The sequence below is a fragment of the Bos mutus genome, chromosome 23 (genome assembly GCF_027580195.1).
Source record: "Bos mutus isolate GX-2022 chromosome 23, NWIPB_WYAK_1.1, whole genome shotgun sequence".
NCBI classification, from domain to species: Eukaryota; Metazoa; Chordata; class Mammalia; order Artiodactyla; family Bovidae; genus Bos; species Bos mutus.
Genome location: NC_091639.1, coordinates 25,428,584 through 25,442,058, shown reverse-complemented (window position 1 = coordinate 25,442,058; position 13,475 = coordinate 25,428,584). Strand labels below are relative to the sequence as shown.

The following is a 13,475-nucleotide window of genomic DNA, read 5'->3' as shown; positions in this document are numbered from 1 at the left end:
CGTCTCTGCCCTTACTGACGGAAAAGCGGACCAATTGGACCAGAGGATGCTCGCGAAACCCGGTCATTGGAGAGCCCGCGAGACCCAGGAGCTGCATTCTGGGAGTTGTAGTCGTCGCCCTTTCCCCTGTAATTTTACAAACGTTCGTGGTTTTTTTCTCAAGTTGTGGTTACCTGCCCTGCTGAAGAGTGAAGAAACTCAGCCCCGTTGTTGGACTGAAAGTAGCTTAGACGTCAGAGAACAGAGGTTTAGAACGCAGGGCGATAAAAACATAAAGGCAAGTCGTTTAAAAAATATATTCAAGTCAGTTGTGCATGGATATGTTTTTCAGTCAACCAGTCTCTAGTGGTATCCACGGGGAGAAGTGAATTTCGAGAATCTGAGGGGAAAATAGAATTATAACATCTTTGGAGAGGTTCTTGTAGTTCAGTGACTCTTTTGCTAACTGAATACCGGGGCCTGAAGTACCTCATAAAAATATCAAGCCGCAGAGGAGGGAGAAATGAGAGAAAAATTGTCGGGATGTTACCCAGTCTCACCCCCACTTCCCGCTGCCCTCCGAGATGATCTTATATATGTTACACGAGATTGTGGACGTAATTACTACACCATCCTACTTGCAAGCGGGTAAGTTAAAGGCTTTCTCCCCTTATTAGAAGGTCACAAGTTCTTTTTTAAAAGCTTAGTTTATTGCAAGATAATTAGAACAAAAAAGGTGTTTCAAGCCTCTTAAGTATCTACTCGTAGTTAAAATACAGCAAATTTGAAATTATAAATAATTAAAAGACCAATTGCATATTTGTTTATATATTTAGTTCCATTTTTGAGGTGTAATTTGTAAATTACAATAAAATGCACAAATCTTACATGTACCGCTCAATGAATTTTTATTATGTATACACCCCTGTAACCACTCAGTGCACAGTAAGGAGCAGCCCCCCTGCATGTGTTTTTAATTTAATGAACAGGACTAGACATTTGGTAACTATATCTGAAATTTCGACCAATAATTATTAAATTATGTTTGAAAGTCTCCAGGACTCACTGTACACTTAAATATAATCTGCCCAAGCAAAATGTATATGCCATCTAGTTGTACGTGTGTATTAAGGCAACCCATTCCAGTGTTCTTGCCTGGAGAATCCCAGGGAAGGGGGAGCCTGGTGGGCTGCCGTCTATGGGGTCGCGCAGAGTCGGACACGACTGAAGCGACTTAGCAGCAGCAGCAGCAGCGGGCAGATCGGAGAAGGCAATGGCACCCCACTCCAGTACTCTTGCCTGGAAAATCTCATGGATGGAGGAGCCTGGTGGGCTGCAGTCCATGGGGTCGCAAAGAGTCGGACGCGACCGAACGACTTCACTTTCACTTTTCACTTTCATGCATTGGAGAAGGAAATGGCAACCCACTACAATGTTCTTGCCTGGAGGATCCCAGGGGCGGGAGAGCCTGGTGGGCTGCCGTCTATGGGGTCACACAGAATCGGACACGACTTAAGTGACTTAGCAGTAGCAGTAGCAGGCAGATACGTTGATCCTTAGTCAAAGGAAAATGGCTGTCATCTGGCTACCTGCTTTTGTTTATAAAGGAAAAAAAAAAGGGAAGGAATTCTAGCTGAGGATTCTGTTTGCAAGTATGTAGTAAGAGCTAATTATTATTAACTTGAGAATGCCTTTATCACTTGATCTTAACTATCAGTTTATGACTATATTGAAGGTGATGCTGACAGTGTCCTCTGCTCTGAAATCAACTTGAAATTAACACTAAAAGAACCAGAAAGCTTAGTTCAAATAAGTTAAAAAAAAAAAAATTAAGTTATTTGCAATGTTCTACTCAAAAGAGTAGAAATATGTAAACCAAATCTTACCTTTCCTTTTTTTCTTTTTTTTTTTTTGGCCCTACTGTGGGACTTGTGGGATCTTAGTCCCTTGACCAGAGATTGAACCCAGGCCCCCAGCAGTGAAATTGTGCAGTCCTAAGCACTGAACCACCAGGGAATTCCCAATAATTTCATTCAGAGGTGTGGAATTCTGTACATAGAACCGTCCTGCCATGGTTTTGGATAAAGCCTGGATTTACTTTAATGTCATTGTCAGCTGTGAAAGACATTCAGATGTTTTTTAAGTTTTCGTTTTATATTGGAGTATAGTTGATTAACAATGTTATGTTAGTTTTAGATGTACTACAAAATGATTCAGTTATACATATATGTGTTTCTGTTGCTTTCCCATTTAGGTTATTACAGAATACTGCGCAGAGTTCCCTGTGCTCTACAGTAAGTCCCTGTCGGTGACATTCAGATATTTAGTCTGTATTATCTTCCTTTCATTAAGGAGTGAGATCTTTGAGCTGAGAAAGTGTATTTCCTTCGTCATGCTCTGCTTCTCCAAACTGTTCAGAAGAGATAGTCAATCACGTTGTTGCTTAAAAAAAAAAAAAATGTTAGGGGCATTTGTATGATGTCATATAGAGTCCAGCAGAGCCAGTGGCCCTCCTCTACTTACCAATAATGAGAAAACAGGTGTCACCTGATGAAGCCCAGCATCTGTGGTTTCCATTTTTGCTCAGATTCTTGCTTTCTCTCTGCATCTTTTTTCTCTCCACCCTAGCCCTTGGTAGACCTAAACCAGTCTCCTAAGCTGAAGAAACACTAGGGGGCTCCTTGTAGAGCAAAAGTATGCAGGAAGCCAGTAAAAACAGATTGCAAAGTATAGGTAATACTTACATTTTCCCTTGTCCTCTAGGAACGAAAGGTACCCGTAGGCACAAAACAACCCATAATAAATATACTAAATGATATGTATCTTTGTATAAAACTAATGAACAATATTATAAGTTGTAGAACTTTTTAAACAACACTCATGATTAATAACTAGTTTTAACAGCACAGGGAATATAGTCAATAATACTGTAATAACTTTGTATGGTGACAAATGGTAACTAGACTTATCCTGGGGATCATTTTGTAATTTATAAAATAGATCACTGTGTTGTACCCTTGAACTTAATATTGTAAGTCAATTATACTTCAATTTTTAAAATAAATAAGTAAAAATAAAAGAAATATTTGGAACACACAAAACCCTAGCTTTAGGCATTCAGGAAAAGTGCTAGAATCCATTACAGTTTTTTGGCATTACCTCAAAGACCACAAAATTTTGGAGGTCAAAAACTAGGTGTAGAGCAGCTTAAAGAAAAACCTAAGAGTCCAGACTTTCCCTGATGAAGCAGATCTGTTCTCTTCTGAATCAGAACCTTCTCCCAATGCTGGAGTCTAGGGTCAAGAGGGGGCTTCCCTGGGCTAAAGTGGTAAAGAATCTGCCTACCAAGAAGGAGACGCAGGTTCAATCCCTGGGTCAGAAAGATTCCTTGGAGACAGAAATGGCAACCCACTTCAATATTCTTGCCTGGGAAATCCATGGACAGAGGAGCCTGGCAGGCTATAGAGTGGGGGTTGCCGAAGAGTCAGACATGACTTAGTCACTAAGCAACAACAAGAGCACCAAGACAAGCAGACTCATTTATCTTTTGGGCTGCTCTACTATGTGACTGTGGTAGCCAACTTAACCACTCTGTACCTCGGTTTTCTTTCCTTCAAAATTAGAAGTAGTATCTAGTTCAAAGAATGGTCTGAATATTGTCTGGAACCCGTCCAGACACTTCTTTGAGTGAGACCTTCTTTGCTGCAAATTGGCTAAAGGAGGTATTGTTTGGCTCAGGCTCTGCCAGTGTTGAAAGCATCAGAGGCATTTACTGCATGCTTAAAGAACATTATGGAAGAAGATCACAAGGTCCTTGGAGTTAGCCAGAGTGTCTTATAAAGACAGGAGGGCTGCACAGCCTCTGCTCCATCTTTTGCTTCCTGCAGTCCTTCGAATTAGATGCACTACAAAGAGCAGAAAAATCCAGGAGCCAGAGAGCTTCAGTGATGCTAATTTGCCCATTAGATTTGACAACGTAGTTGACCTGCCAACATTTGTGGTTCATTGTCATTTGCCAAGGTTAATTTCAGTAGCCAGGTTTCTTAGTCCGAAAAGTAATCATTCTTTTGGGGTTTTTTTTCAGCTTTATTGAGGTAAAAGTGACAAACAAAGGGTCATCCCCATTCTTAATTGCACAGATTTCACAGAAGCCGTGTTTGAAGAATTTTACTTCATTCCTTAAAGACTTCCAGAGACAAATTACAAAAAACTTGAGTGAATATAGTATATGAAATTTGCTATTAGTAACCCTAATCTATGAAATTTGCTATTAATAACCCTACTCTGTAAATTGTGTCTAGATTTATGTGCATTAAAAAAATAGTCCTTTATGCTTTTAACTGCCAATGCAATGACATGATGAAGAGATTTAGCTGTATCAATCAACCAATCAAATATTAGTTTAGCATCTATATATTTTTGTTCTTGACCAGAGACTTTAGGTCAGCACTGCCCAACAGAAATAGAATGGAACACACATATATAAAAATATTCTAGTACCTACATTTTAAAAAGTAAAAAGAAACATGTATGTGTATAACTGAATCACTTTGCTGTACACTTGAAACTAACACAACATTGTTAATCAGCTGTACTCCAACATAAAAGCTTTTTAAAAAGGAAAAAAAATTTTGAATACTAACAGAAAAAAGAAACAAGTGAGGTTAATTTGACAATATGTTATTTAACACAATATATCTAAAATAGCATTTTAACCTATATGTGTGCTCAGTTGCTTCAGTCATATCCAGTTCTTTGTGACCCCATGGACTGTAGCCCACCAGGCTCCTCTGTCCATGGGATTCTCAGGCAAGAATACTGGAGTAGGTTGCCATTCCCTTTTCCAGGGGATCTTCCCAACCCAGGGATTGAATCCATGTCTACTGCAGCTCCTGCACTGCAGGTGGATTCTTTACCACTGAGACGCCAGGGAACATGTAATCAATGTTTAAAAAATATTAATGAGGTATTTTGCATTTTATTTATAATAAGTTTTTAAAATCTGCTGTAATTTTTATACTTCCCCACAACCCAGTTCAGACTAACTACATCTCAAGTGCTCAATCACCCCATGTAGCTAGTGGCTACCATATTAGACAGTACAGGCTAAGCCTTAGCCTGTGCTGTCTAATGATCTCCTGAAATAGCCTATAGGCCTATTTGCTGTGCAGTGTGGGAGGCACAGGAGATGTAGGTTCAATCCTTGGGTCAGGACAATCCCTTGGAGAAGGAAATGGTAACCTACTCCAATACTCTTGCCTGGGAAATCCCATGGACAAAGGAGCCTGACAGTCTGTATAGTCCATGGGGTTGCAAAGAGTTGTACATGACTCTGCAACCAAGACTTAGCTTGAAATAAAAGCAACCATTCACTGAACATGTACTTTAAGCCAGACACTCTGCTAAGTATTGTGTAATCTCATTTAATCTTTTCAATGCCTTGTTACACGGTTTTTAAAAAATACTTATTTATTTGTCTGCACTGGGTCTTAGTTGCAAAACTTAGTTGGAGCATGCAGAATTTTTAGGTGCAGCATAGGAACTCTTAGTTTACTGCATGTGGGGTCTAGCTCCCTGATCAGGGGTGGAACCCAGGGCCCCTGCATTGGGAGTGAGAAGTCTTAGCCACGAGACCACCAGAGAAGTCCTGTGATATGGTTATTTTTAATCCTCATTTTACAGGTGAGAAGACTACAGCATAAAAGATCCCAGAATCCCATACCAGTAAAGAACAGAGGTAGGATTTGGCCCCAGTCTATATGACTTTATCAAATAGCATTTAAGAACAAATGAGTATGTTAAGATCCAAATACAAAATCTAACTCATAAAATTCAATAGAATTTACTTAAATATTAAGCAAACAGGTATTTTATATTTTAAAATACTTGCATTAAAAACACAGTATATTGTATTTTTACATTAGTATATTATAGTTTTGCTTATCCATTTTACTGTCAAAGGTATAGAGGGACCTTTCTCTGGACATGATGGATAGTTTAAGATGGAGTAGCATCACACAACCTTATAGGTCAATTATACTTCAATTTAAAAAAAGTTGGAGTAGCATCTGTATGTGTCTTGTAACATTTGCTTATTCATTCATTTAATCAATTGCATGTAAGCTATGTATGAGACAATAAATTATATATAATTTATAATCAGTTTTTATTCTATCTTTCAAGTAAACCATACATCATTATTTTGAAGTTGCAAAATATTTAAAATACCTGTCTTTATTCAGCTTTGAGATGAATTCAGCTTTGAGATGCTGGTATTTATTCATACTGTAAATAATACTACTGGTATTTTATTATATGCAAGATATTTAGGGGGATACAAAGGTGAGATGAAACGTGTACTATCCAGTATCTAAAATAAGGCACAACATAAATAACCGTGAGAAAAGGCACATGTGTTCTAGCATGGTGTGGGGTGCCATATGCATTAAAAGAGGCAGATTTTTATGCATATGTTTTTGAGGCACCTAACAGTACAAGCTGCAGATCCAAATTTGCACAGGTATGATGAGGGGAAGCAAAAGAAAGAGGGTAGTATTTGATTTGAGGATCAAAAGGTGGGCAGTAGTTCCTCTAGGGAGGTGTGACAGCAGTGACATTCTAAGCAAAATATAAAGGCAGCGCTGACTGGGAGAGGCTGAGGTGCATGGAATGAAGGGTCAGTGGGACAGGTTGGGGCAGGTTAGAACTGGAAGCAATCAGGTGCATCCAGCCTGTCTGTAGAGGACACTGACCAGCAGGGAGAGGAGACTGTGCTTCAGTTAGTAGGCAAGAGGGAGCCATAGATAGCTTTCGAGCAGAAGAGAGACAGTATTAAATTTGTGCATCAGGAAGACTAATGTAGACAGATCATGTGCGAAATAGATTATTTTAATCAGATAAAAAGAAAGGAGACCTGGAAAAGGTATTCAAAGAAGGGACAGAAAGAAGAGGATGAGAGTGAGATATTCCAGAGTAAAAAATGGACAGATCTAAAAGCTGTTCAGATGAAGTGAGAATGAGGGGGAGAGGGAGATAAAAATTACCTATATGTAGAATAAATACATTCTCACACACAGTGCCTCAGGGACTTACAAAAAGCATGTAGTTGGTAAATGATCTTTAGTTAGAATCAGTAGTTATTTTGCAGTTAAGACACAGAAAAAGAAACTTAAGAGACAAGCAAGTCTCTTAAAACACCAATAGTTGGGAGAGGAATACAACTCTAGCAGTAGTTTCACAACTTTATCTCAGACAGTATGGAAAAGGAAGGAAATTTATATTTTGTTGAATTTTAAAACAAGGTATATGTAAACTATACTTCCATAAAGTGAAGTATGTATAAATTATGCCTCAGACAAGTTTATTCTAAAAATGTAAGCAAAGAAAATAAATCAAAGAAGCACTATGTGTGTGGTCAGCTTGTCCACATAGTGGGGACTCCGTGGTCAGCTCGTCCATGATGGGGAGGAAGAGCCAGTGGTCTTTGAAGTAAGCTGAATATTTATTTTAGTTGGTACCATGCCATTTGTCTAAAAACCTACAGTTCTAGTCCATAGCATTTACAGTTTGATAGATCAGAGGCCAGGGTTTAGAAAGACTGAATCTCTTCCTATCCTCTATTCACTAAACATTTGACAACATAGGAGCAGATTTTGAAAGATATATTTGTGAAGCACCTTGGTATACAAGCTTTAAAAATGGTTGTACTGATCACTCATCTGTCCTTTACAGAGATATACTTAGATCACCTCCTCTATGCCCCACCCTCCAGCTCATACCCACAGTTCACTTCTAGGACCTTACTACATTCTTCTAGCTCAATTGTAGGAATCTTTAGATAAAAATTAATATAAGCCTCTGTTATTGTTCTTCCAGCCCTGCGCTATTCTGTTTTTTTTTTTTTTTTTAAGAGTGTAGAAAAACCTTTAACTCTTTAATTTTATATGTTAAGTGCTACAATGTTCAAAACAAAAATCTCTGAGAAGCAGAGAAGTTTAGTGTTCACCTCTTTCCCCAGCCTTTCACTGGATTCTTTGATGAGCCTCCAGAAATATCTCGGATCTGAAACCAAACCCAGATGGATATTTTTCCTGGCCTGCGTTCATCTGGTTAACCACCTGTTTCTCTCTGTGCTAATACAGGAAGGGGATATGAGAAAATGGAAGGTGTTGGCTCAGAGCCCTAGAGGTCTGGGGAAGGTGGCTTTTAAAATAATTATCCTTTATTCACAGCCATGTTCCAGTGCCGCCTTCATTAATGTAAATGCCAAGTGTGCCAACAATGTTTTTTAAAAATAAATGAATATCAGAATTGCAGAACTGGAAGTCACCTTAGAAGTCATTTAGTCTAAAGCCTCATTTTATAATCTAGACAACTGAAGTCCAATTTGATTCTGAAATCAATATATTTAAACCAGATTTTTTTTAAGGTAAAGAAATATTCAGGAGACAACAAGACCCTGAAGGAAGGGTAGATTTGAGCAAATCAAACTTTTACAGTTGAAAAATAGTTATTGAAAGAATAAATTAAGACTAGTCAAAAGCAGAATAGAACCATTTGTAAACTAGAAGATGGAGCTGAGGAAATTGCCATAATGCAGCAGAGTGGGGAAAATGAAAACTAAAGAGAAATTAAAAGAATTAAATGATAGAATGAAAAGGTTCAAAATATATCCAGCGGGAATTTTAGATGGAGAAAAACAAAGGAAATAATAGCTGAAAATTTTCCAACATTGATCAAAGACAAGTATCCTAGAATCCTCAGACTAAAGAATCACAATGACTCCTAGGCAAGGAATATTAAACCTTCACTTAGACCCACTGTAATGAAGCCCAGAAATATGGGGAAACTATTAAAAGCAATCCCCCAAAAAAAGAGGAACATCCTGAATGATAACAGATTTCTCAATGTAATATCAAAGGCCAGAAGCAATGGAATAATAGTTTAAAGGTCAAAAAAACCCACAAAAAACCTAACAACCTATAATTCTATACCTCGTTAAACTATTGTTAAAGATGTAAAATATTTTCAGAGTAACACTCTGGACCTTTGTTGAATGGACTCTGTATTTGTCTCTATGCTATGCTATGCTATGCTAAGTCGCTTCAGTCGTGTCCGACTCTGTGCGACCCCATAGACGGCAGCCCACCAGGCTCCGTCGTCCCTGGGATTCTCCAGGCAAGAATACTGGAGTGGGTTGCCATTTCCCTCTCCAGTGCATGAAAAGAGAAAAGTGAAAGTGAAGTCGCTCAGTCGTGTCCGACTCTTAGCAACCCCATGGACTGCAGCCTACCAGGCTCCTCCGTCCATGGGATTTTCCAGGCAAGAGTACTGGAGTGGGGTGCCATTGCCTTCTGCCATAACAAAATACCATAGGCTGGATGACTTAAACAACAGGTCTGGAGTCTGGAAGTCCCAGATCAAGATCTGGAAGGGTTTGGTTTCTGATGAGAGCTCTTTTCCTGGCTTGCACATGTCCACCTTCCTATGGAGTCCTCACATAGCCCTTCCTTTGAGCATGTGCAGAGAACGAAAAAGCTCTCTTACACTTGTAGTAAGGTAACCAGTCCTAGTGGATTAGGGCCTCACCCTTATGATCTCATCTAACCATAATTATCTCCTAAGGACACTTCTCCAAATACAGTCCAGTTGTGGGTTAGGGCCTCAGTTCAGTTCAGTTCAGTCACTGAGTCGTGTCCAACTGTTTGCAACCCCATGAACCGCAGCACGCCAGGCATCCCTGTCCATCATCAACTCCTGGAGTACACCCAAACCCATGTCCATTGAGTCGGTGATGCCATTGTCCCCTTCTCCTCCTGCCCTCAATCTTTCCCAGCATCAAGGTCTTTTCAAATGAGTCAGCTCTTCACATCAGGTGACCAAAGTATTGGAGTTTCAGCTTCAGCATCAGTCCTTCCGATGAACACCCAGGACTGATCTCCTTTAGGATGGACTCCTTGCGGTCCAAGGGACTCTCATGAGTCTTCTCCAAAACCACAGTTCAAAAGCATCAATTCTTCAGCGCTCAGCTTTCTTTAAGTCCAACTCTCAATCCATACATGACCACTGGAAAAACCATAGCCTTGACTAGATGGACCTTTGTTGACAAAGTAATGTCTCTGCTTTTTAATATGCTGTCTAGGTTGGTCATAACTTTCCTTCCAAGGAGCAAGCGTCTTTTAATTTCATGGCTGCAGTCACCATCTGCAGTGATTTTGGAGCCCAGAAAAGTAAAGTCAGCCACTGTTTCCCCATCTGTTTGCCATGAAGTGATGGGACCAGATGCCATGATCTTAGAATGTTGAGCTTTAAGCCAACTTTTTCACTCTCCTTTTTCATTAAGAGGCTCTTTAGTTCTTCACTTTCTGCCATAAGGGTGGTGTCATCTGCATATCTGAGGTTATTGATTTTTCTCCCCGCAATCTTGATTCCAGCTTGCGCTTCTTCCAGCCCAGCGTTTCTCATGATGGACTCTGCGTATAAGTTAAATACGCAAGGTGACAATGGACAACCAGTCTGTTGTTCCATGTCGAGTTCTAACTGTTGCTTCCTGACCTGCATACAGGTTTCTCAAGAGGCAGGTCAGGTGGTCTGGTATTTCCATCTCTTTCAGAATTTTCCACAGTTTATTGTGATCCACACAGTCAAAGGCTTTGGCATAGTCAATAAAGCAGAAATAGATGTTTTTCTGGAACTCTCTTGTTTTTTCGTTGATCCAGCGGATGTTAGCAATTTGATCTCTGGTTCCTCTGCCTTTTCTAAAACCAGCTTGAACATCTAGAAGTTCACAGTTCACGTATTGATGAAGCTTGGCTTGGACAATTTATGAATTTTGGAAGGACACAGTTCTGCCCACAGCCAGCTCCCAAAGGATACATTTCAGAAAGAAAGAAATCGATTATGAAAGTAAGGAATGGAGTGTAAAAACATTGGTGAGCAAATAAACTGGTAAACATAAAAGTAAATCTAAAGAAGTATTGACTCTAAAAAGCAATACTGACAATAATGACTAATTTGGAAGGAGGTAAAAACTAGATGGAAATAACTAGCGTTGTCCAATAGTACCTTCCACAATGATAGTATTCTGTATCTCCTCAGTTCAGTATAGTAGCTGTTAGCCACTTGTGGCTACTGAGTGCTTAAAATGTGGCTATGCAACCAAGGAAATGAATTTATTTAACATTAATTAGTTTAAACCTGAGTAGCCACATGTGACTTGTGGTTACTGTCTTAAATAGCACAACTTCAAGTAATAGTAACATGGCAAAATAAATGTTTTAAAGTCTTTATTCATTTGGAAGGAGAATGACGTTTTGAAGGCAGTTACGTTAAAAGTTTATGTTAAAACTTTTTAGGGCTTCCCTGGTAGCTGAGCTGGTAAAGAATCTGCCTGCATTGTGGGAGACCTGGGATCAATCCCTGGGTTTGGAAGATCCCCTGGAGAAGGGAACGGCTACCCTTTCCAGTGTTCTGGCCTGGAGAATTCCATGGACTGTATAGTCCCTGGGGTCACAAAGAATTGGCCATGACTGAACAACTTGCACATACACACATGTTAAAAATTTAAGGACGGGGGCATCCCTGGTAGTCCAGTGGCTAGGACTCCATGCTTCCAGTCTCGGTACCGGATGGGGAAACTAGATCCCACATGCTGTGACTAAGAAGTTCATGTGCTGCAGCTAAGACCCAGTGCAGCTGTATAAATAAATACATCTTTTTTTAATTTAAGGATAAAGACTAAAAAAAATTTATCACTGCCAAAGCAATAAAGGGAAAAGAGAAACAAAACACTATTGATGCATAGAAGACAGTAAAAGAGGTGGGGGAAAAATCAAAGAAAAGCTGAGTAAATAGCATAAAAACTATTATAAAATAAATAAGGAGTGAATTGGTTATTATACTGGAATGTAGAAGTTTAATCAGGAGACTGCCACATGAAAAAATCAGGTAGCCAAAGATATGTACAGTCCCTTTTATATGAATGCTCTCCTGGCCTCTCATTGAAGCCCTCCAAGCCTTTCTCACTTGCTTCACTACCTTCATGGGTCCTCTTTGAGACATTTAGAATTTTAAACCTTGAAGTCTTTTCTCTCTCCAGCTCTAAGCTAGGACACTTAAACCAGCTTGCGGAGATCCCTCAGGGTGCTTTGTCAGGAAGACAAGGGAGACAGACTGGAGGCAGTGTCTGGAAATTTGAAGTTTCTGGGGGGCCCCAGAAGCAGCACAGAATCTTAATCTGCCTTGTCTTACCTTGTGGGAGCTGCAGCAGGCAGCCATGGTCAGGAGGGTAGTGGAGAGGGACATGACAGTTACTGACACCTAGTGTTCATGCCCTTCCTACCCTGTGTCCCCAGCCGAAGTGTGGAGCCCCCATCAGCCTTCTCACACCCAGCCTTGGCCTTCCAAAGCCAGCCCTGGTCTTTGTTAACAGTCTTCTCTTTTCAAGAGGAGTCAGCTGGTGCTTACAGCTGTGGGTGGTATCTTAACAGAGACAGCAGTCTGGCCCAGCAAGATATTTCTGTCAGCCGTGCTGTGTGAACCGATCCGTTCTGTTTGGTTTCCATTGCAGGGATTTTCCAACAAAGATGTTTGGTACATGGTATGATGGAGGGTGACTGGCCCTGCCTTGAGCTGGCTTCCTCACTGGCCAGCCAGCCTGAAAGATCTGCTGGCCTTTAGCAATAAGCAGTGCAGGGGCCCTGTTGAAGTGGAGGCAAGTAAGCAGGGGGCCGAGTGAAGCCCCCTGCACAAAACAGTGAAGCAGACACACGAGGGCAGAGCAGTGGCTCATTTGGAGGAACCCTGCTGTTTGCTTCAAGAGGGGACAAGACAATAGGTCCATATTTACCTCTCCCTGTTGACAGATTGGGGTGGCTGTGGTGGTCAGGGAACTCCTTGTTGGGTCCTGGGCAGGTCGAGGTCAGCCTGGATGGATGAAAGCCGGGAGACCAGCTCTCTGTTTCTGTCCCTCCCTGCACAGGCTCCAGCTGGAATGAAGCAGGGGTCCAGCCTAAGGGCCTCAGACATTAGGAAGCTCTACTATCTTGGACCCTCCACAGCGTCATCTGTTGTACCAGGCACATCCCTAATTATCTTCAGCTGCTAAAGGAACCCCAAAGGCAGCAGCCACAACAAATTCTGCAGCAGTGGGGCTTCTCTGGGAGTCCTTTTCTCAATAACATCGTCCTTCACCTACTGCTATTCCAGCCTCTCTCTGAAATACAGGTAGTAACAGAGTGCAGGGCCTTTTGTGTTAAGCTGGCCTAGGTTAAGCTAGATTTAGCCCCACCCTGACCCTCCCATAAGCCCCAGCGCCTTCTGAGGTGTCTACATTGCCCCCTACAGCACAAGTGAGCAAGTGCACCAGCTCCAGCCCAGAGCCACAGTGTCAGGTGCTACCTGACTGTTGCTGCCGTGATTGCCTCTGATACAGTAGAGAACAGGCACCTGGTCAGCAAAGTGGCCTGGGAATCAGCTGCTGGGCCACCGAGACCAGT

At 40.9% G+C, this 13,475-nt stretch overlaps 1 protein-coding gene across 8 annotated transcripts in view; it reads left to right on the top strand.

Moving 5' to 3' along the window:
* Positions 1-2: 2 nt before the first annotated feature.
* The window catches only part of PAQR8 (progestin and adipoQ receptor family member 8), a 115,400-nt gene continuing 101,927 nt past the window's right edge, over positions 3-13,475 (top strand). Inside the window, exons 1-3 of one of the 8 annotated variants that reach the window (XR_011462356.1) lie at positions 19-627; positions 2,234-2,273; positions 5,662-5,716. The gene's annotated coding sequence lies outside the window, so the exon portion shown is untranslated. Of the gene's footprint in view, positions 628-2,233; positions 2,274-5,661; positions 5,717-13,475 lie in introns of all 8 variants that reach the window. The other 7 variants (XR_011462357.1, XR_011462353.1, XR_011462355.1 and 4 more) reach the window with 7 other exon arrangements.